Source organism: Alosa alosa, chromosome 13 (genome assembly GCF_017589495.1).
Source record: "Alosa alosa isolate M-15738 ecotype Scorff River chromosome 13, AALO_Geno_1.1, whole genome shotgun sequence".
Taxonomy (NCBI): domain Eukaryota; kingdom Metazoa; phylum Chordata; class Actinopteri; order Clupeiformes; family Clupeidae; genus Alosa; species Alosa alosa.
This window is the reverse complement of record NC_063201.1, coordinates 19138365-19160729: the sequence shown is the minus strand read 5'-3', so window position 1 is coordinate 19160729 and position 22365 is coordinate 19138365. Positions and strand designations below refer to the sequence as shown.

The window sequence follows — 22365 nt, the reverse complement described above, 5'->3', positions numbered from 1 at the left end:
TCAGTTTCACTGCTGCAAGTAGGCCTACAAAGTTGGCTGTAAATATGCTTTGCCATATTTAACTAACCAGCTAGCTTTGTGATAACAAAATCTTACCTTTATGTGTTTAGTCCACTGAAAGTTATCCATATCAAACGATTAAATCCACAGTTATGGAGGAATTGTTTTGGGGCTTTATCCCACTTTTGCTGCCCTTTTAAAATTAAACCAAATTTTAAATCCATAGCCTAAATGAGCATTGCATAACGCTACAACTATGTTGACATGATGGTAAAGCTAAATGCCCAAGACACGCCACGCCATAAAGTTGTAGGCTACAAACGCAAAAACTTAATGACAGCTCGTTTGTGGTGTTGGCTCAGTGCTGCCTAGTTGAAATGGTATAGGCAAGGTTTATCTTATATTAGGTTATTATGTGTGGCACATTTATTGGGCTTTAGCCCTTTAATTTATTTGATAAGGAACTGATAAAAACTGAGCAGCAGAAAAGCTGTCATAGTCGATACATAAATAGTTTATTATTATAATTAGGTTATTAATACTATTACTTTACTACTATTACTGTTGTTACTGTTATTATTATTATCGGATGAGCCAATAATGTAAATCTGAGTCTGAAATGTTGGCTACAAACAGTCTGTAACTGCACTGCTGCTATTATAAATTGTTAACTTTGGAACTATTTGAGGCTTCCATTAGCCGCCATTGTTGAAAACAAATGGAACATTAGCGGGCCAATGGAGTTGTCGCAACTCCCACCTTTTATATGGCTCTGGTTAAAACCTATTTCTCCCTATAGACCCTTTTTTCAATAAAAACAAAAACAATGCTTGAAGCGTTCTATTTGAATTTAATCTACTTCCTCTGCATTAAGATAACATATGGAATGTTAAAGGAGTCTTGTGGGGCAACTATGATGCTGATAATGGAACTCTCTTGAAAGGGTCCATATGCTCAACTTTGCTGGACTCCCTCTTATGAGGTCATCACTGTGTCTGGAATGTTCATAAATTCAGTTATGGACCCTTTCAAGAGAGTTCCATTATCAGCATCATAGTTGGCCCCACAAGACTTCCTTTTTAACATTCCATATGTTATCTTAATGTAGAGGAAGTAGATTGGGGCCCAAATAGAACGTTCAAGCATTGTTTTTGTTTTTATTGATTAAAGGGTCTATTGTATTTAAAGTTGATTTTTCAAGAAAAATCACTACTCACTACTATCTTGCTTCATGTCCCTTCATTTGTCAAAAATGTTTTTTTAACCTGACATACGACTTTAAGCGCCGCTTTTGAACCTCTCTCGGTTTGATTGAATTAATTTTTGTCTGGTTTTTTACTTACCCCAACATGGGGTGACCCTAAGGAAAACGATTTTGGAGTTAAAAATGGCTAGATTTCCCCTTTAAAACACCATCGAGCTGGGCGTTGTCGATGCCAATGAATTCTCAGCTGCACAATTCATAGTGGCTTTTTCATGGCAACTGCCGATGGAACTAGATGTACCGCATAGCGGTACAAAATATGACCGCCGCTCAGTCCTGTACATCCGTTCCGCGAAAATAAATCACACTTCAATTTGTCTCCATATTTTACTCCATCTCCCACTCTTGAAACTTTTTCTTGTATGCTTTGTTTGGCATGCCTGAGTGTGTAAAAGCGGCTGCACAGAAAGTAGCCAACTGGTGCTGAAAAGGTGAATAGATTGTAGAATAGCCAAAGAAGATGTAGCATTGTTATAAAACCTTTAAAATCTCTAAACAATCACAAGTAGGGCAGTTCATCACAGTTCATCCATTGCAACTGGATTGATGAAAGGTCACTTGCACCTGTAGGCTACATTGTATTTGGGAAAAGCAAAAGGTATCAGCATAATATTATTTATTTATTTATAAACAAAACATCTCTGTCAGTTCCATGCCGTTTTCAACAGCTATCAAAAACAAAGGTAATTTTGGATGGATGGATTTTTGTGAATGTTTCTTCTTCTACATAAGATTTTAGTCATCTTTAGTTCATGTAATAACTTTATTGTCAATGCACAAATTAAGTAACAGTAGTCTGAAACGTTATTGTTAATGCACAAATTAAGTAACAGTAGTCTGAAACTAAATGCTGTTTTACATCTAACCAGTGGTGCAAATAACTGACATGATGAAATGCTTCGCTAGACTGTTCATACACATTTTAACGGGCCAAAGTTGAAGAGCCGTTGTCCGTTATTGTTCGTGCAAATATAGGCTGATTCATGTTCCCTTGCATTGTGTAACTGAGGTCCATGGCTAGTCTGGCTTTCACCAGACCAAGCTCAATCTTTTAAGAAATCAAAAAAATAAATAGCGGGCAGATCAGGCTGGGTTCACCAAAACAAAACTGTAACTAACAAACTAGATCCTAATAGAAAGCTGTTAGCTTCCCTAAGCTACAGGTAGGCTTATAAGGTAGGCCTATTTACAACATAAATTGTCAATAGGCTGTGCTGGCGACACAAATAAAATCTCCTTTGGAAACCAATGGCTTACGCCTTACAGTATCAAGCAGACTTAAACTGCCATATCGTGGCGAAAATTTGTAATAAAATTCACACAGCTCCATGAGTCAAGGAAAGCACGAATGAAGTAGCCACTTCTAAATGGGACCCACTACCCAGTAGCTTAAGGTGTGTTGCTAAAGCAGCAATAATGAAATGAAGGTGTCAATGTTTGGATACTTCACACACACGTGCTTTTTAATTTCACAGACTGCAACTACCAAGCTGGAACCAAAGCACATCGATTCCCCTCTTACACCCTGCACGTACTTAAAACAAAATAAACAGGCGTCTCAGTCTCACGCATGTATAGGCAAAACTGTATCAGACCGGGTGTAACGTTGGTAAATCTTCCATTGCACAGAATGATTTTTGTAGCACGTGCAACAAATGACAGTCGAAAGATACAATTACAGTGCTGCTATCAATTTGCTTGGTATAACCGCATTTATAGTTTTCTACAAATGCAATCAATCAAATTGGCCTCCATCACTCAACCAACGCTAATGGTACATTACCTAGGTCCTTATTGATATTATAAGATTAACGTACCTGCAGTTAAAACCAAGCATGTCCGATAAACATCCTCAGATTTATTTCGGCTTCAAGAAGAAATGGGAATTACATTTCATGTGAACATCATCCTATCCTTATTAGACGTTCTCTGCGGTAAACTACAGTCCTTGTAGGAAGCGTCCATTGTTTTTCCAACCCACTTTTAACTTCCAACAAAATTACGTCTCACTGCTAGCCTGGCTAGCGCCACATGGGAACACCCAGGCTATCTCACTGCAACGATGTGCCATCTAGTGGACAAACGACTACTTATCGCCAATACTGGAAATGCAGCCATGATGATGATGAATATTTATTTTGGCTTTCTTTTAATCCTACTGAATTTGTAATTATGTATCGGCCGTTCTAATACCGATAGTATGTGGGTGCCTGTGTGTGTGTGCATGTGTATATGTGTGCACCGCCATCTACAGGCCAATGAGTGTACAGTCACTAAATGTACACATACGAAAATTGGCATACCCCCAGAGAATGCCAGGTCAATCATACACATAAAATGTGGTGCAGTTCTGAACATCTTAACTCAGGGGTTCTCAAAGTTTTAATTGGTGAGGGCCAATTCAGGAACCCAACATTGAACTGAGGGCCGCCAAAGGGGCCGCCAAAGGGGGAGATGCAACCTGGTCATCATTTTAATGACCAGGTTGCATCTCTACAGTTTATATGTATTGCATTAAACACATTTTAATTCATAACTGAGGCTAAACCTGGCAAAACTTGTGGAAAAAATTGCAATGCACACACAATCCCTGGGGTTCTCTACCCTCTAACAGATAAATTTGGGATATAACAGTTCTGGTTGTAGTCCATTTCAAGTACAAACTTATTTAGAACAAACAGTCTCAGTGTGCCTTGCTTCTTATCAGCATAGGCCTTATTCAGGGCCAATTCCAGCTACCAAAGCACCACAGGAAAACCTGACGGCCACGAAACACCACTAAATGGAGATTCATTCTTTTCAAAGCACACAGTACAGTTGTACAGTTTTAACAGTTTTACAGATGTTATCAGAGGTTATCGCGGGCCGCCAGAAATGTTTCCGTGGGCCGCCATTGGCTCCCGGGCCGCACTTTGAGAACCTATGTCTTAACTGAAGATAGGGGTGATTAAAGCAGAATAATATTGCATTTTCATTTTTTACCGGTGGGGGGTGCAAATCACAAATAAGTGATTATGGGCCGGATTGATGTGGGCCCTTGAGACCAACATACCATAAAAGATTCTTCATCCTCAGTGCCACGGTTTAGGTAGTTATTTAGGAAAAACTGCTTTTTTTGCGGTTCGGGGGGCCCAGCACGGGGAGGGGGGGGGGGGACTAAAACAAAATTTTTCCGCAAAAGTCTAGTGGGGGCTACATACCCACCAAATTTCATGTGCCCCGTGGTTCAGTGTCCCAGGTAGGACCAAAAATTCAGGAAGTAGATGACAAAAAAAAAAAAAAAAAAAAAACTTTGACAATCCCTATATGACCGCTTCGCTAGCTTCGCTAGCGGCGGTCATAATAAATGGTTACAACCTCAAATTATAAATGTATTAAATAATATCATTATATTGATGTTTTAAACACTTTCATTTTGTAAAACACCATTTCTTTTCTGTACATAAATGTTGATAAGGCATCTGCTGATACCTTGCTGACTATACTTAGTACAGCCATTGGGTACAATGACATGAGCTGAGAATAGATTGTAAACCTTTTTGGATGGGATGGTGGTGGGGACAAGAATCTTCAAAAGTTGGAGAATCACCGTGGAGTAGCCATTTCCCCCGCCTCCATTACTGTGACTGAACATGAGTAGAAGTGGAGCACGCTGTGTTTTATTGGCTGACTGGCTGACCCTGTCCTCCACAAATCATGGTGTGGAAATGGGGAGGCTTGTCAGGGGGTTTAGAAAAGCCACACGTAAAGCAAACCTCCATCACGGGAGCGGGAAAGTACCTTTTAAGATCTGACAAAGCCCTTGCTAATGGTGGTGATTCATCCTGGGCTTTCAAAATGTCACATCCGTGTGTCGTTCATTTGCATAACCTCCACAGCAGCCCCTCATTGATTTAGCTGGAGACTCCGAGGGCGCTTGCCGTGTTGACACAGCCGACTCCATCAGTGCGCGGGCAAGGTCCCTAATCCACTCTGCCTCAGTCTCCTCAGATGCACTGGGCTCCTCCGCTCCACTTGGAGGAAAGAGTGTAGCGGTGTGCACCTGCACTCGAGAGCCTGTTACAACGCACACACACTCGCACAATCACACACACACACACTCAAACACATGTGAGCGTGCACACACACTCCACGCCACAGTGTAAACATCAATATGTTATTTTTGTGAAGTGGCTAAGTGCTGTGGAGAAATTATTTAACCTCAGAAATCAATTCCCATCCAGGAGATGTTTCCATCTTGTCTCTATTGACATGTATGATAATGGAATTAACCGCTGATTAGCAATATAAGGTTATCTGTTTCCCCTCTCTGAGGGCAAATGTCAGACATGTACAGACATGTAAAACAAAGGATCATTCAACCAGGTTTTTATGATGAGTGAGAGATCACCAAAATAGAGAATTGCATTATAAGACTTGCCTTGTAGATACGATTGTGTGTGTGTGTATGTGCATGTGTGTGTGTGTGTGTGTGTGTGTGTTGGGGGGTGAGTGAAATGAGTTTGTTATTACATTCTGAATGTGGTATGATAACAGAGAGCTTTCTGTAAGCCAAAGACACATCTGAGGGAAGGTCACTGTTTCTGCCAGAGTCACCAGTGATGGTCAGGTACCGTCCTTGTGTGTGCCTTGGCTGGAAGTTCACACTATGAGTTAATGTGATGTAGCCACTCACAGTTGGCCGGCTACTTTTCACCGGTTTCACCTGCAAGCTGAAGCAATACTATAGCACTACCGCTGTGCCCACCTCACACTGACGGTGAGCAATGTTTTATTCAGACAGCTATTGCTTCCTGGCTCTACTTTGCCAGACTCAAGTGTGTTACGTGAGATTTACAGCATATATATATATATATATATATATATATATATATATATATATATATATATATATATATATATATATATATATATATATATATATATATATATATATATGCGTGTGTGTGAGTGTGTGTGTGTCTGTATATGTGTTTGTATGACTGTGTGTGTGTGTGTGTGTGTGTGTGTGAGTGTATTGGGGCCCCTTTTTTTCTCTCGCAGTGAGCAGCCTGTTCTTGTGAACTCAGGGCAGTTGAATCGATCAGCACTCCAGCATGAGGCAGGCGATGGGAGCGTGCGGCAGCTCGGCGTGATTCATAGGGGGGCTATATGAGCGATGATGGAAATCAATGGCGAATAATAAATGAGAAACAACTGAGCAGATTATGGAGGTTATTAAGGCCTTTCTGGAGAGCTGGAGAAATGCTGGCATCATCCCCGCAAGCATAAGGGAACACATTATGAATAATTATGGAAAATAAAACCTCTACCCTTGTGTGGATTGGATGAGCATATTCCAATACATTGTAAAATGCCAAATTCACCCACTCACCCATGCATATGTGTATGTTTTGTGTGTGTGTGTGTGTGTGTGTGTGTGTGTGTTGAGAGACTGGTGGGGGGGAGTATACGTTTAAAATGTAAACATAAGCAAGGAGAAGTAGGCATTTTAGTTATGCAAATGTATGTCTGTTAATTGTGATTTGAGATGATATTTCAAATGAAATAATCAGCATCTTTTCTGGAATGCATCAATATCCAGCTCGAAGGTATGAACGTGGCAGTGTAGCTCCAACTGTATACACAGGCAAAACTAGGCGGCCTCGTGACAAGTCGATAGAAAAATGAACAAGTGAGAAACTTTAATTTGCACAATGATGAGCACCCGTATAGTGCCAACACTCAAACAAAGACTGTCAGAAAATGCACAGAAAATGGGGAACGTCACATTTCTTTATCTGCACAACACACAGGAGTTGTCCAACAGAAAAGAAGATTAATTAAAATTGTTATTGATTATCCTGTGCCTGGAGAGAAATTGTACACAAAACAAAATGAGCAGTACACTACCTTCCAGTAGCTTTTAGCTGCTTAGTTGGGGGAGAAAATGACATAGTAATAAAAAAAGCAATCTGCGCGAGAGCAATGAGCAACAGGTGAGAGGCGAGATAGCAGGAGAGCTTCATCAGAATTAGTCAGAACTCATTTTAATAATAAGGCACTAGGTGTTGGAAGCTACTGTTTCAGGACTTCCATTAAATGACTGTTTGGACAGAAATGGAACGACTTTGTTGGTGCTCACCATGCATGTTAATTGAAAGGGGAAAAAAGTGACCAGTCAGTCTTAACAATAGTGGAGTGTTACTCGACCCCCAAGGTAGAGGTGCAACCTCTTGTTTGCTAATGCATGTTTTTGAATGTATCTTACTGGAAAACAAAGACAAAAAAAAATCTTTTTGGCCATTATTTTTACTTTTCAATTATTTAAAGGGGAGGAGTCAACGTAATCTATTCATGTCCTGTAGTTTGTTACATGGTGGCCAATTGCAGCACACAACATGGCTACTGTATATGGATAACACAAGGTTCTCTTTAATCAGGAACACAGCACGGCTAAACGGATAGTTTAGCAGGTTCTCTTCAATCAGGTAAACAACATGGTTATAGGGATAGTTTAGCACGGCACTAGGTTCTCTTCAATCAGGAACACAACATGGCTAACGGGATAGTTTAGCACAGCGCGAGGTTCTCTTCAATCAGGAACACAACATACTGTAACTAACAGGATAGTTTAGCACGGCACTAGGTTCTCTGCAATCAGGAACACAGTTTAGTCTCGACAGTTATGAGAATGTTATAACATTACATTACATTACATTTGTCTGACGCTTTTCAGCCAAAGCCACTTACAGTACAACATGGTAAACAGTTTAAAGCTTTTAAAACAAGTCTCCCAACAATTCTAGAGCCATTTAAAACAAATTTAAAAGGTAGAGTACAAAAAAAAAGTGCATCAGTGAGTGCTGTTTATAATACAAGTAATGGGGAGTGAACACATCCACATTAAGGATTAAGGTGCACAGGGCAGGTTTGGGGTGAGTTAGTGGGGACGGAATGGCATTTGTGGTGATCATGATTAATTTTAACTTCAGCCATCCATCTTCACCACTTGTACATTGTGGCTAAATTTGATTGAGCGCGTTTAAAATACCTTGTGATGGCCTCGGTTAGTTCTCATTGATGAGCTGCAGCTTGAAGGCAGACAGGCCTTCAGAGTGTCGGACAAGAAAGAACTCAAGCAGACTGGGCTCGGCTGTCAGGCCCGTTTCTGCTGCTCAGGGTCATTTTGGACACAGCGGCGACTGAAACGGACTTGGCCCTCTCATGTCACCATCATGTCAACCTGCCCATAATTAGAAAGGACGTACCCACAGACTGCTGCCGGATAGGAAGGAGCATCCTGCCCATATCTATGCACCTCCTCTGACTTGCTGTTTAGAATGCCATTTGTTCCATTTGAGTACACAGAACTTTAACAGTGCAACACAGACCAAAAAGTACACAATGTGTAAATGATTCAACTCCCCCAAACATTTATTTTGGCTTCTTTAGGAGGGCCAGAACTTTAAATAGGGGTCAAGCCCCCTGTAATTCTCACCATGGTTGCACAGGACCTGCCATAGTGGTGTCTATACCGTAATGAGCAAATAAGTTCGGCCAGGTGAGATTAAATGGCCGCTCAGCATTAACCTCTGGACTTGGGCACCAATTTAAACCTGCCAGTGGTGCCATCTGCTTGGCTCTCTAACAAGCAAAGCAACACAAACAAACAAGATACATCACTGGTGACGCAAAAGTGACACCATCCAATCATGAAACCCAGCCCCAGGCTTTGTAACTAGGCCTTCACTTTATGAATATACAGATGCTGGTTACATGACAAATAAGACTCTTGACTGGCCCCTATTCATTCCTGTGGTTTAAGGGATAGCATACTGAAGCTGATTTATATTGAGTTTTGCATTGTGATTATTAAGATGGATAATGTCTGAGTTTTGATTTGGGGATAGAAAAGATGCAGTGGCTTCCACCTTTCGTTAGATTTAGACTTCATTCACACGTACATGCTAGTAACAGCAATTGTGGACATTTGAACCCCGCACTGGCAAAACCCAACTGTAGGCTAAGCCTTCAATCAGCTCCCTTTCAACACAGGCAGTCCCATTTGCTATTTGGGCTGCGGACATTTCTCCTGGGGTGTAGGAAAGGCAAAGCTGGGAAAGTGTGTATGAGTGTGTTTTTGTGTGTGTGTGTGTGTGTGTGTGTGTGTGTGGTGGATGTATGGGGGTGTGCTTTCCTCAAGGTTGTGTCATACAGTAATATAGCAGAGAGAATAAAAGAAGATTTGATGGAGTGGCGGGTGGGGGTCAGGAGTGAGGGTGCCGGGGTGGGGGGTGGGAGGAATGGGTTTGAGGCACACAGCTGTCTGCACTCAGGCCCAGGCGCCTGGATGCCGGGACGGAGTGGGGGATCGGAGCGGACATGAGGTCTTCCCGTACAGAGGGCTCCATCTGTTCCCCCCTCTCAAGGCTGATGGGCAGGGGACCGGTGCCAGAAGCTCTCTCTCCCTCTCTCACACACACACACACACAAAACACCCTCGCTCGCTATCTCTTCCTTTCTGTCTTACACACAGAGACATGCTCCCAGGCATACAAGCACACATGCCCACACACGCACCCCCTCCAAACACATGCTCTCCCTCTGTCACAGATCTCCTCACCCACCCACATATACACACATCTGCACACACTTCAACTGAGGACAAGGTTTGACATTATGGCCAACAATAGAAGGGGAAAATTGAGGAAATTAAGCAAACAGCAGGGCTCACTGGTGGCAACACACACACTCTCTCTCTCTCTCTGTCACACACACACACACAGAGCTAGACACTTGAACAGGCGGTTATGGAGGCTGACATGGAGAGGCAATGCAGTAGCTCTGTCCTCCTTGTTTCCCATCTGCTTCGCTCTGCTTCTTGGGCTAATGATGAGGCTATTCCCTTGGCTGTGTTTGCTAGCCAAATTACTGTCTTACCATGGAGTTACAGGAAAATACAAAGTTATCATACAAAGAATGTTTTTTTCTATTGCTTAAAAATCTTGTTTTGGGGGTTTACTCAAAGTCAAAAGCGCATTCTAGAAATTATTTGCTGACTTAAAATGAACCCTGACAGTTCATGTTTTTGCTTTAACAGAAATAAGGTATATCAGTCAGTGTGTATTAATTTGTATTAAACTTTATCCATAATATCCACATACACATTGTCACTGAAAATGATTATGATTTAAAAAATGCCCTCTGAGGTGTCTTCATTTGAAAACACCAGGTCTGTGTGGACAGGGAAAGGGGAAAGTTCCAGAAACAATGATGCATTGTTGCCACAACAACAAACACTTCTAAAAGCTAATTTATACACTATGGAGGGAATTGAGAGAGACTCGGATAACAATACCAGTCTCTATTACACACGAATCAAGAGACAGGCGAATATAAACGCTGCTCAACAATAGTCCAGACGTCTGTGCAATGTATGGATGACTTCGGTCAAATTGGGAAGAAATGGACAGATGAACGAGGGAGGCTCTGGGATTATGACTTCACGGCAAGTTAAAACTGAAGATGCACAGTCGGTAAGCTCCAATATCCAAAGTGGGTGATTATAACGGGGTTTTCACTATTTAACAATGTAGTCTCATGGATAAGGTAATGTCGGGAAATATGTGTGACACTGTAATGGAAAACATGAAGCTGTATATTAAGCAGTATATTAAGCACCAAATTTGATACTGTAATGTTAGTTTGTAACGTTCTGTGTAGCCTACATGTATTTAGAACTAGGCCTACTGCCGACGTCAAAGCAATATGCTGTTTCACCTTTTAGTGGCGCTCAACCTTAATACAGCCCTCCGGAGCACGTAGCTGGAAAGGTGCTTAAGCCATGGCAGAATGTGCGCAAGAGTTGTATATATAAGAAACGCCCATATTTTGGGGTTGCTCCTTCTAAAAGGCGTAACTCCCTCTATCACACATTAATGACAGATTTACGCCAAGGGGAGAATTCGCGCAGAGGGAAATGCGCGTAGTTACGCGCTGTTTTTGACTTACACACCCTTACGCACATGGAAGAATTCCCCCCTATATATCTAAGTACACATAGGTATAAATGGAGCCATCCATCCATACTCTTTCATTTTGTCTGTCTTCTGCATGTTTTCTGAAAGCTTATGGATACGGACAAAACGGATGTTTGAAATGGACATCTATGTTTGTAGGAAAAAAGAGCTTGAGGTTAGGGTATACAGGTTGGGGATGCAGAAGGTGTGGATGTAGAAAACTATACTGGCTGGAGTGCACCGAGTGTGGATGGAGAGTGTTTTTGCACATCTCCATTTTCAGATTTACCCGACTTAGTGTGTATGCAGTCAAAGAAATAGAAAGAGCAAGAAAAGAGAAAGATGCAGCTACTGTATAGGGTAAACGCTCCCTGCTGTTCTCCCCTGCCCGTGTGAGGGAGAGTGGACCGTGCCTTGCCTCCAGGGCACAGCTACATTAACCTCAAATGTAACTGGCTGCTGGGAGATCCATGAGGTCTGCAGGCCAGAACATCTTACAGTCCCTTCAGGGACACAGTAATTTAATTATCCACCCCCATCCCACCCTAACTCACCACTGCCTTCATGCGTGACGTACAGATCTGCAACTCATTTGTTCGAACAGGGAGGTTATCCTAATAAAACACCCGTCAGAGTAGAAGCTTTGTGAGCTGCACTTTTTTCCCCCCTTTACTGTCCTCTGCTGCCTCAGATGGACACGTCTCTCTCTCTCTTTCTCTATCTCAACTCCTTGCTCATGCATCTCCGTGCATTATCATTAGGCGCGAAGCTCGGATTAATATTTCATCAGGAGGGTGGCACTGGCAGGGGCCGAGGCTGGAGGCTGATATCTTTATTCGTACCACTTTAAATTACAGCCTGAAAATGACAGAAAAAAAATCTGCCATTGTTTTTGTTTTTTCCAGTTATCTGTTTGTGATTGGTCAGCTGTCAAAAAACACTGTGACAGGGCATTTCTCAACTTTAAAAACAGCTCTGAGCTGCAGAAAAAGCAATTCGCGTTTTGAAAGAGTCCGAGGACTTTTTTGAAAACACGGTCTACTCATAGGATTATAATTTAAATCGGACGCTGGCAACTGCGAAAAAGACGCCTAGTATGAACATGCCCTAATGTGTCAAAGAGGGGTTTTTTGTAACCTTAACACCACACAAAAATTCAAAGTGTTATACAACTTCTGTAACCAACAACTATTTGATTTTATTATTATTATTATTATTATTATTATTATTATTATAACTATTTGTTAAGATAAAAATGTATTAATAAAAAATAAAGTGAAGCTTTTACCAAGTCCTTTCGAACAAGTCATACCACTCGGCCTCCATCTTGGTAATGCTTCCAGGCAGTTATTTCAGACTACCTCAGGCCCCTATTCAAATGAATGGAGAAGCATATATAACTCCAAATAGGGAGGTCATATTGACATAAAGGGCTATATTTTGGTGATCTAAAATGCATGGTCACTGGCAAATAGCTTAAACAAATTTCGGGGTTTGTCAAGTCCACGTTGGGGGTGGTTTTGTTATCAAACATCGGCGCCTGGCACAAAAAGGTTGGTCTTATGTTTCTTAATCAATGTGTTTTAGGCGTAACATCCTTTAAAATGACATCTGTCATTCCCTTTAACAGCAAGCAGCGCAACTTCAAACATAGCATCAGTATTTTGATAGTTAGCAGCACATTTCAGTCCCTCCAGGATTTCGCGAGGATTTTTTGAGATTGTTGCGATCTAAAATGCCTGATTTCGCGACAACTTTTGTAAAAAATTGCGATGGAAGTTGCGGTGTTTTTAGCTGTTTGTTGCGAAGAAATTGCGAGAGGAAGTGAAAATTGCACAAATAGTTGCGATTTTTTTTTTTTTTTATTATTTTTTAATTGAGGGTAATTAAGGTTAAAGTCCCAGTATTAAGGTAAGACCAAATTACACGGATTATCTTGATGCTTTTTAAAAAGGATAAATAAAGGTAAATAGTAAGGGTTACAGAAAATCAAAGTAGGCCTACTTTATTTGTGTAAATACTTTGACTGGGGTAATTCACAAAGCAGTAAGCCTATAACCTTTCGTAGAACTGTCCAAAAAAGACAGCCCCCTAAAGAGATGGCATAATATCATATGTTTCAATACATTCATATATGTTGTAATTCATATTAAGTTCATATCTTTTTAATAATTCATATTCTGTGACTTGCATAATTACTGATAGCCAACTAAGTATCTAGTAATTTCATATTGATTTAAACTATTAGACTACACTTTTCTTTAATGTTATTACATTGGTGGTGTGTAAGTCTAATTGACTGCCTGCCACTTTAAGGACGTGAGAGTAGCGTAATAACATATCTAAGTGGATTGGAACACTTGCATCTCACTGTGTTCGGCTACGACTGGAAATAACTTTTTGCATAGTGCCTTACGATATGTGGATAGAATTCGGGATGTTTTCTATGTCATTAGTTAAACTAAATGTTAAAAAACTAGATGTACCGCATAGCGGTACAAAATATGACCTGTACATCCATTCCGCGAAAATAAATCATATTAATGAATTTGTCTCTATCTTCTACTCCATCCCCCACTCTTGAAACTTTTGTGTATGCTTGATTGGAATGTGTGTTTGCGGGCCGCACACAAAGTAGCCTACATTGCGCTGCAAAGGTGAATAGATTTGTAGTACTTGCCAAAAATTTGTAGCATTGTTATAAAACCTTTAAAATATCTAAACAATCACAAGTAGGGCAGTTCATCACAGTCCATCCATTGCAACTGGACTGATGAAAGGTACACCTGTAGGCTACATTGTATTTGGGAAAAGCAGAAGGTAGCAGCATAATGTATTTATTTATTTATTTATTATTAAACAAAACAATTCCTGTCAGTTCCATGCAGTTTTCAACAGCTATCAAGAAGAGAGGTCATGTCATGGATTTTTTGTCTACATATGCATAAGTTTAGTCATCTAGTTCATATGATATTCAGCTTTATTGTCAATGTATACATTAAATAGTCTAAAACAAAATGCCGTTTTACCCAGTGGTGCAAATAACTGACATGTCCAAAAGGGCCTTCATGAAATGCGTTGCTAGACTGTTCATACACATTTTAACGGGTCAACTTGAAGAGCTACTGTCCGTTATTGTTTGTGCAAATAATATGCTGATTCATGTTCCCTTGCATTTTGCAACTGGTCCATGGTTAGTCTGGCTTTCGCCATACCAAGCTCAATATTTTAAGAAATCAAAAAGGAATCGCCGGCAGATCAGGCTGAGTTCACCCAGCCTAGTCCATGGTAGGCACCCGATAGAAATATTGTTTAATTTTGCGATTGAGATATCCACGCACCTGCGACGTGTTCGCCCCCGGGTTCAGAGCTATTCTAAATGCAAAAATGCATAGAGGGAGTTATGACAAAACCGTGACTGTTAACAAACTATAAGCTATATAAGGTAGGCCCTATGCTAGGCCTATTACACAACATAAATTGTCACTAGGCTATGCTTGCGACCCAAATAAAATCTTCTTTGGGAACCAATGGCATACAGTATCAAGCGGACTTAAGCTGCCACCTCTTGGCGAAAAGTGAATAGTTTTGCATATCAGTAGTAATACATTTCACGCAGCTGTGTGAATCACGGAAAGTGACACTTCTAAATGGAACCCAACCCACTGTACAGTAGCTCAAGGTCTGTGGCTAAAGCAGCCATAATGAAAGCGTTATCATTGTTTGGATACTTCACACACACGTGTTTTTTAATCGCATAGACTACTACTACCAAGCTGGAATCAAAGCACATCGACTCCCCTCTCACACTCTAAACACGACTTCGAACAAACAAAAAACGTCTCAGTCTCACGGTATAGCCATATAGCTTAAAACTGTATTGGACCGGTGTTCCTGTTAGTAGCCTAGGTTATGGTCATAAGCAAATGAGATGACAGTCGAAAGATGCATTTAGTGCTGTTATCAATTTTCTTGGTAGCCTATAACCGCATTTATGGTTTTCTACAAACGCATCAATAGCCTAATCAAATTGGCCTCCATCACTCAACCAATGCAAACGGTAACATTATTTTACCTACTCTCGGCTATTGATATAACTTAAGATTAACGTAGCCTACCTGCAGTAAAAACCAAGCATGTCCAATAAACATTCTCAGATTTATTTTGGCTTCAAGAAGAAATGGGAATTACATGACATGCAGAAATCATCCTACCCTTATTAGACGTTCTTTGTGGTAAACTACAGTCTTGTCCTTGTAGGAAGCATAGTGTCTTTCCAACCCACTTTAGATTAACTTCCAACAAAATTACGTCTCACTGCAACGATGCGCCATCTGGTGGACAAACGACTACGTGAAGCCAATACTGGAAATGCAGCCAAATTATTATGATGAATATTTGGTTTTCCTTTAATCCTACTGAATTTGTAATTATGTATCGGCCGTTGTAATTGCCGATATTGATGGTATGTGCGTGCCTGTGTGTGTGTGTGCATGTGTATATGTGTGCACCACCATCTACAGGCCAATGAGTGTACAGTCACTAAATGTACACATAACATTTTTTTAGACCCCCCCATGGATGAAATTCTACGAAACTTGGCCTACCCCCAGAGAATGTCAGATTAATCATACACATAAAACTTAAGTGAAACTGAAGAGAGGGGCGATTAAAGCAGAATGATATTGCATTTTCATTTTTTACCGGGGGGGTGCAAATCACAAATGAGTGATTATGGGCTAGGTTGATGTGGGACCTAGAGACCAACATACCATAAAAATGTCTTCATCCTCAGTGCCACGGTTCAGGTAGTTATTTAGGAAAAACTGCATTTTTTGGGTTTCGGGGGGCCCATCGCGGGGAGGGAGTGGCCCCCGGGGACCAAATGAAATTTTTCCGTAAAAGTCTAGTGGGGCTACATACCCACCAAATTTCATGTGCCCCGGTGGTTCGGTGTCCTGGGTATCGTTGACCAAAAATTCAGGAAGTAGATGACGGGGAAAAAAAAAAAAAAAAACCTTTGACAATCCCTATATGACCGCTTCGCTAGCGGCGGTCATAATAACTCGTATGAAATCATTCTTGGATCATAGAAGAGGTAAATGTCTTACAATGTTATTAATTTATATGATTTTGGTAGCACTGCACTACACAAACTGAGCCCACAAGCTAGCAAACATGACACGAGCTAAAAGGACATCTCCAGGTGTAAACGTTTGCCAATGAGTTGCATATTGTAGCCTACTTAAATGTCAGTAAACCAAGTAGGCCTTAATTAACTTACCATATGTGTTTGCCACACATTCACCTTCTAATCTAATCACTGTCTCTCTGTAATAGCATAGGTTTGCTTACATCTCCTCACTGAAGTTCAAATTGTTGCTGACATAAGCTACCTAAATGTCGGGTACAGCACATTTCTACACAATTGACATCTCGCCTTTACCTTCCGCAACTTCTGTGTGCACTTCATTCCATTTTGACGTGCTCACTGGATTTTGGCTCCAAGTGGGAGGGGTAGGGCGTGTGATAAAACTTGTTATTGGGCCAGTGTAGTGCCAGTATAGAAATTAAGCCAATGGCCGCTGTCTGTCCTTGTTGCCCATGTTTTAAAATAACAATAACTAATAGTAATTTAAAGGCGCTCTAAGCGATGCTGGGTAACGTCACTTCTGTTGACGTTCAAACAAAACAGAAAGCAAGCTAGTTACTTCCTCCCCCTCCTTCCTGTGCAATTAAAACTCTCCTAAACGCGCTGTGCATCTCGTCGGTGATTTGCTGGAACAGTTTGTTATGTTTTAATGGGCAAGGTTTGCCCAAGTTGTTTTGTGGCCGTTTTTGGAGCCTGGGTTGTCCGCAGAGATCACGTGTACTTAGGACACAGGCAGCTAGCGGATGGTGAGATGATGTTTGCTGTAAGTGACAAAAAATGTTTTAGCCTAAAAAACGTATGACATCACTTAGAGCACCTGTAATTTGATTGGCCCAAAAGGTAGGCCAGGAAAATGCCCTCTGCCATATGAATATGTCCAGCCCTGTGAATAAGTAAACAGAAGGCAAAATGTCAATCATACAGTTTCCAACAATGGATTGGTTACTGACATTACAGGGCAGGAAAACCTGTTTGGCTGATTAGAACGCCGATGAGGCAATGACAGTCCAGCCTCAACGGGACTCGGACATCAGCTCGGACAACTCCATAGGAAACAACAGGGGGCAGGCATAAAATGACAAATTAATGTCATTAACTCAAAAAACCCCAACGGATAACCATGGTCAAACGTTTTGCATTGGGGACGTGTAATACTGATAGCCGGTACCCCGAGAGGCTAGAAAACGGGGTATATTTTCATCAAAAGTAGCCTACAGGACGTCTCTTGCGTTTGCAACAGCTCGACGTAATGTAGGCAACTAAGCCAACAACGTGGGCACAGGTTCCCTGTTAAATCCCAAGATGAAAATGCTCATTAACCAACTACTATATTCTTACTACATCAAATATTAACGTAACCTAACATATCTTAGTATCAATCTTCCACTAGCTAGCTAGCTAGCATTAACGTCAGTAGGATTTGCACGGCTACTCGCCACAACTGCTTGTCACCTTGTATGTATTCTAAAGTTTTGAATACACCCCTCCATAGCATAATTAAGTCCCTTTTGATAGCTTCTGGAGGAAAGTAAATCCTTTTATCGACCAAAATGTCCTCAAAGCCTGCTTTCATATACTGTCAGCTGCCATTGTCCACAATGTATTTCTAATCAAGTCTGGATTGTTTGTCCGAGTTTTCACACGGTAACAATGGGGGGCGGGGCTTAGCGACAGGTCAATTGGCTTTTTTTTTGCCCTCCTGTAATTCCTTGCTTAGCTACCACAGAGAAATTTCAAGGTAGTACAGGTGAAAGGAAATGCATCATCAAATACTTTTTAATGTATTATTCATGAGATCAAGTCTAATCAAGCAAATTAAACAGCTTAAACTAAGTGTTGGACATCAGTGTCTTATCAGGTGGGACTTCGGTACTAACGCTTCTTGCTCACTTTGAATGGGCAACGTCATGCGTTGAATTGTGGGTCTGTTGCAACACTTTAATCTCATTACTTGTGGCAGAGTTGAGAACATTTAAACTTTACAAGGACCAGCACAAGAATCAGCCAATCAGATCGCATGTATACACATATACTGTACACACACCCTGTCTCTCTTGGTCTCTCTCTCTCACACACTAATCTTCACTGGGGAGTTGACTTAATGTCCTGGCTTGGGGCTGTCTCAAAACATACAGTAATAGATTTCGCTCCCTTTCTTTTCTGTACTGCTAATGTCAACATGAAATCTGAACGCTGCGTTTAAGTGCTCTCCAGGTGTTCTTGAATCCGCTGCAGAACATGCACAAGCCGAGAGCAGACTGAAATTATTAAAATTAATGGAGAAGTGTAGTGCCTATCTCTTTAAAGTGTCTGATTTCTGACATCCTATGAACATGTCTGTGAATGTTCAAAGATGATATGATTTAACCTGCCACTGTTTGAAATATCAAAGGGGGCCATAAACCAACTCTGCAAATGTCACCACAGGGGTTTTTAAACACACTTTTGATACACGTCTTTTTTAAACTGCAAAGATGACAGATTCAAAGGCAGTTTTAAAACCTGCTGTAGGCCTTGTGTGCATGTTTTTCCTTTGAGATAGTTACTTTGTCAATATTGAATATAGTCTCTTTTAGTCTAAGCTGTGTTCTGCTGCGTGTGTCACCAAAGACTTTTTTCCGAAACTGTTTCATTACCATGATCGTTTTCAGAGATTTTCCTGGCAAGTTTTTTATCCCCACTTTGAAGTCGCATCCAATGGTCTTTTAACGTGTGGTGGTGCCTTTCATCTCTTTCTTTTCAGTATACATCTTCATCACTGGGCTGGCATCAACTCATCTTGATGGAACAGGGTTCCTTGAGGCAGTACATGCTACACTACATCTTCTCCCAGCACTTCCCCTGTTAGAAGCTACTGCTGATAATGGAGGTCAGACATACATAGGGGGCCTAAAACGTACCTGTCCTGTAAAGCTCCACACTCAACTGGTTCCTGTCGTTTTAACTCATAATATGCCATGAACATGGGTTTGATAACCAGGGGGAACACTCTTGCTAATGGATTTCTGTGGGAGAAAAATAACCATGGGAAGTAACAAAACCTATACTAGTAAAAGAGAATTTCTTGAGAACCTACTTGTATAAAACATTTCAAGGTTCTTAGAACATATGTCTCATGAGGATAGAGGGTTGGATAAGCAGGATACACACACTGTAGTATGCTTGGTCCTCTGGGACCAAGCATACTACAGTACCTTTGCATTAAACATGAATAAAAGTCTTAAACCTATTCAGAGAATTTCTTGTCAGAACTATTATTATCCTTTCACAAGGACAAGCTGGAGAGGCCTGTTTGGTAAAAGTTTTGTTGCAACCTCCCTTTATATGTCGTTAACAGGGATGTCCATCACAGCCCCATTAAACCTTAGCAGATGTTGATCAGAGAGATAGGCGGGGTGGAGGGAGCAGAAGGCTGATAAGGTGAAAGTAAGTAGTTGGTCCACTTTACAGAGAGCATCTTATTCTATATTACATTCCCAGTTTACCATATGGTAACTTGTCTGCCAGTATGGGAGAATGCTTATGTAGTGTTTGCGAGACAGAACTACAGAGTTTGGGAGATAGTACTGAAGACGAGGGAGACAGATGGACTTAACCTGAGGGACTTAAACTGAAGTGTCACTTTAGGGGCTGATTGACTCTAAACTGTGGAGAAAGAACAGCAGTGGAGAGCAAGAAATGCAAGAAATATCTTTTCTTTTCTGCCTTTCCCAAGTATTCCTGTATAATGTTAGACAGCTGATCACTTTGGGTTGCTTGAGCAAACGGAAATGCATATTTGGATGAGAGCCTGATAGGAGTGTACAGTTTTGCAGAGTCTGCTACTCATGAGATGCTGGTATGGGGAGCTGTCTTTACCGTTTAGAAGCAGTGAAAAAGAGGGCGACAGGCTCTCCCCTGGGATGACTTCTGGGAGTGCCCGTGTTTTGAGAAACACTGGGGTCCTGAATGTGAGCGGAGAGATGCATGCTGCTGCCGCCGCCGCACGCTCAGTGTGTGACTTCACCTTCATTTACAGGCCCTGCCACTGAAGAGATTTCAGTCACATTGAGCTCTTGAAGAGGGTTATTCGCCCCAGGCATTGTCGATTACTTTTGCATACAGTCCCACTTGGTTAACTTTCTCCTCCTGATCACAACTTAATCCTTGGTCCTGCGAAATGATGCGAAATTTACCTTACCCAGAACCCCATCCCTGCCATCGTGATGTAGAAGTGCTTCATTAGCCTTGTCCAAAACGTGTATCTATATGTTACTAATCACCATTATCGCCACTTTGTGTTTCACTGAGTCATACACAGCAAAAAGCTCATTAACTCATCATGAAGAGTAGCACTAGGTGGAAAATATGAGCTTGTACTGACAGCATGAAAAGTGCAGAAGTGAGTCCATTGAAGGGGTACGGCAGTGGAGAGGTCTCAAGTTGTTTTGGGAGCAGTTAAACAGAGGATGAGAGAGAGAGAGAAAGAGAGAGAGAGATGAGAGGCATGAAGGCAGAGTGGAAGAGAAGTGTGAGATTAATTACTCTTACCATGGAATTTCTGCAGAGTCAGTGGGACCACTGGGGAAAGCAGAGGTGAGACAGATTTCAGACCCAACTGACGTGACATTTAAGAGTCTGTAACAAGCCTAAAACATCCCCCTTTCTCTTCCCCTCTCTGTGCTCCTTCATTATCTCTTAGTGACTGACTTACACTTTCTCTCACCCCACACACAAACATACCCACAGAATTTTTCACACACACACACACACACAGACTCTCTCTCTCTCTCTCCTTCACGTAATCATAGGGACACACACCACACACACACACACACAGACTCTCTCTCTCTCCTTCACGTAATCATAGACACACACACACACACACACACACACACACACAGACTCTCTCTCTCCTTCATGTAATCATAGGGACACACACACACACACACTTTCACACACACAGACTCTCTCTCTCTCTCCTTCACGTAATCATAGGGACACACACACACACACACTCGTGTACAACAGCATGAGCGTACGTCCCGTCTTGGGCTTTTCTTCCCTCTTTCCGTGCTTGTAAGTCCCATTCTCTTCCTTCCTTCCGTGGTTCTAATTAATCTTTCTTGTGTTCCCCTTCCGACTCCCTCATCCGGCGTCCGGTGCTGTCTCGTTGTCCCTCTCATCCTCATTCTCTCTGGCTGCACGTCTCGTCTGGTCTCGTCGAGGCTGGAGAGCGTCTAATGGAACTTAATTAAGCTGATTGCATTGCCCCTCTCGCCGCCGCGTCTCTGGTGCCTTGGCAAGTGATCAGGATGTGAAGGACCTCTGATAAAATGGGGGAGTGATTGTTATGCACACAATGTCAAATGTTAGCATGGCATCACAACCGTCTAATCATCTTATCAATCGCACTAACGAGCAGTTGCCACGGTAATTGGTGCTGTTCCATCTTTCCCCCTCTATAGAGAGGAAGAGAAAAAGAAAGAGAGAGAAAAGGAAGGAAATGAGAGAATGTTTCTGCTGTTCCTCTTTGTGTTTATCATGAACAGGAGGAGGCTATGATGGCAGAGGAGACATGGAGTGAGGAGTCAGGAACTGGTCAGGAAAGAGCGAGAGAGCTGTAGTTGTTCTGACAGGTTTCCAGAAGGTTCTGATGATCATTGGGAGTTTCGAGTAGAAATGATAACAGGGTTTTTTTGCCATGAAGCTTTCACTTTGGCTTCTTCGCGAGCATACATCGGTTTTCTCTGCACTGCTACCTTCAGCTTGTTAACCCTCAGCGGCTCCTCAGCGGCTCCTTCCCCAGACATGTAATTCCTTACATGTTTCCTTGGCACTTTTCTCATCTCACTTTACCTCATTTTTTTCTATTTTTTTTTTACCTCTCTGTCTCCACTCCATACACACAATCTGTGCTAATTTCAAAACAGAGGCTATTCGCTTAGCTCAATATCCATAGCAACAAC

At 41.6% G+C, this 22365-nt stretch overlaps 1 long non-coding RNA gene across 1 annotated transcript; it reads left to right on the top strand.

Moving 5' to 3' along the window:
* The first annotated feature begins 10539 nt into the window (after positions 1-10539).
* On the top strand, positions 10540-19890 carry LOC125306559. The gene is made up of 3 exons (XR_007195572.1): positions 10540-10782; positions 19161-19286; positions 19755-19890. It is a non-coding gene; the product is annotated as an uncharacterized LOC125306559 (long non-coding RNA).
* The last annotated feature ends 2475 nt before the right edge of the window (positions 19891-22365 follow it).